The following is a 2,794-nucleotide window of genomic DNA, read 5'->3' as shown; positions in this document are numbered from 1 at the left end:
ATACGCTGTGATAGTGTGTGACTGAAACATTACGTTGTTAAAGGTGCAATATGTAATACTGACAGTTAGTGTTTAAAATAGTTACTGCAGTACAAATTCAAAATACTGGAGAGAGTCGTCTCCCCCGCCCCCTCCTCCGCAGACTCGAAGTTCACGGAGGTTGCCAGGCTGAGACCGCAGCATCCACATCCAACAATGTTGCTAGATGCTTGTCTCACATAGCCAGACATTACTTCACAGCTCAGCGGAGTAGCTAACGTTAGGCCAGTTACACACTGGCTGCATGGCGTGAGCGTGGCGTTTCTGTTGCGTGTCAGTTGGGTGGCGGCTGCGTGGATTTTGTCTTTACACACCAGAAACGTGTCTGACGTGGCGCTGCTGCTGCTAGCCTTGTCTGGACACATGTATGTTTCCAATTGATAAAATGAAATACCATGTTAAACATGAATATATACTGATTTGATTACAGCAAAGACAACGTCGGCAGTATTGATGGCAAAATAGGCTACAGAATATTTTGTTCTGTATTTACAGGTGCAATATTAGAAAATCACCTCTAAATCGGAGGCCATGGTTCTCAGCAGGAAACCGATGGAATGCCTTCTCCAGGTAGGGAATGAGTCCTTACCCCAAGTGAAGGAGTTCAAGTACCTTGGGGTTTTGTTCGCGAGTGAGGGGACAATGGAGCGGGAGATTGGTCGGAGAATCGGCGCAGCGGGTGCGTTATTACATTCAATCTATCGCACCGTTGTGACAAAAAGAGAGCTGAGCCAGAAGGCAAAGCTCTCGATCTACCGGTCAGTTTTCGTTCCTACCCTCACCTATGGTCACGAAGGCTGGGTCATGACCGAAAGAACGAGATCCAGGGTACAAGCGGCCGAAATGGGTTTCCTCAGGAGGGTGGCTACCCTATCTCCCTTAGAGATAGGGTGAGAAGCTCAGTCATCCGTGAGGAGCTCGGAGTAGAGCCGCTGCTCCTTTGCGTCGAAAGGAGCCAGTTGAGGTGGTTCGGGCATCTGGTAAGGATGCCCCCTGGGCGCCTCCCTAGGGAGGTGTTCCAGGCACGTCCAGCTGGGAGGAGGCCTCGGGGAAGACCCAGGACTAGGTGGAGGGATTATATCTCCAACCTGGCCTGGGAACGCCTCGGGATCCCCCAGTCGGAGCTGGTTAATGTTGCTCGGGAAAGGGAAGTTTGGGGTCCCCTGCTGGAGCTGCTCCCCCCGCGACCCGACACCGGATAAGCGGACGAAGATGGATGGATGGATGGATGGATGGATATTAGAAAATCGATTTGTTTTTTTATTACATTTATATCTGCATTTATATCAAAACCTAGAGACTTTCAAACATCAACATGTCATTTATAAATATGTATTTGTGTCTAAACGACATATAAACATATTTTCCTATTCTATTTTGCCTGGAAACGCTTCCAACACGCTTGCGTGTCGCGTGAAAAATAGGCGTGGGGTTCCATTTCTAGCAGGCACGAGTTTTCTGAGACGTGCGTGTCACTCAAGCGGTGTGTAAGCTCTGACCTGTTAACATGGGAGCTGAAATATAAACGGACACGCCACACAGCTGAGACGCACGCGCGACACATTAGATGTTATTAGACTGTAGATTAGATGACCCTTAGATGTTGGCTATATTGATAGTCATAAAATCCCGTGCTCACGCTGAGCTCTGTACCCAACTGACAGACACATTTTTTTCGGCTTAGAATTACCGTAGAAACTGCTAAAAACCCACAACCTGGCCGTCCTCTCCACACGCCTGAACACACTTTATTGGCTTAGAATTGCGGCAACAATCGTTAAACACAGTGCAAACTCAAAGTCTTCTCTTCCCGATTTACAGCCCCCCTCTCTCGGCTTCAAACAACTCACCGTTGTCGGCTATGGCCGCTGAACAGGCTACACGTTGTAAACAGCCGTGGCCCGCTTGCCTGGTCTTACGGTAACGTTAGCAGTTAGCAGGGTTAGCATGCCGGCGTTAGCCAGGACCAGTCGGGATCACTTCACTGGCTGTGTCTCAATTGTTTTTGGGAGTAACCAACTTGGGTACTCTAGCTATATAATTCAATGTGAGTAGCTACACGAATGTTGAAATGACATAAAATGCCCGTCCCTAGTAGCTGTGATAAATTAGCCTGAAGCTAATGCTTACCTGTTCAGGAGGAAATAAGCCAACTCTGTGTCCGTTTGGGCTCTAAGCTGTCTCCATCTTTCAAATACATCTCCAATATGTACCCAGTCTCTGGTCACGCAATTGTTAGAACCATGCAGTTTTTTAAGTCGGCTAGAATCTATCTCCGTTGATCCTGGTTGTGCGTTTTCTGCTTTCATGGCTGTACTAACGTTACAGCTGTAGCGCGCTGGGTTTAGCTACGTTTTTACAGATATATCTGACAACCCGGCCTGGCTGTCAAACTGGGCAGTTGATAACACACAGGCTAAAACACAAACCGAAATTCCGTCATGGAACAGAAATTTCAAAAGGAGAAAATACTGGTATTAGCAGAAAAGATAGTATTTCAACTTAGCATGTTTCCTTAATATCTGATGCATTGGGGTCATTTTTGGATTTATTACAGTAAATATATTACATATTGGACCTTTAAATTTTACTAAGCAGTTCGCTAGCTTGCTAGCTAAAAGGGCTCGTTCGGTTTATTCTGACCAGTTGTACATTGGCTAAATTACTTTCGGTGAGTAACACTAAATGCATGTAGAACTTTTGGAACAAGAAAACTCCACTATCTTCATTATGTATATGCAAAGCAACTCAGCAA

The sequence above is a fragment of the Perca flavescens genome, chromosome 5 (assembly GCF_004354835.1).
Source record: "Perca flavescens isolate YP-PL-M2 chromosome 5, PFLA_1.0, whole genome shotgun sequence".
Lineage (NCBI taxonomy): Eukaryota > Metazoa > Chordata > Actinopteri > Perciformes > Percidae > Perca > Perca flavescens.
Note: the sequence above shows the minus strand (reverse complement) of the source record.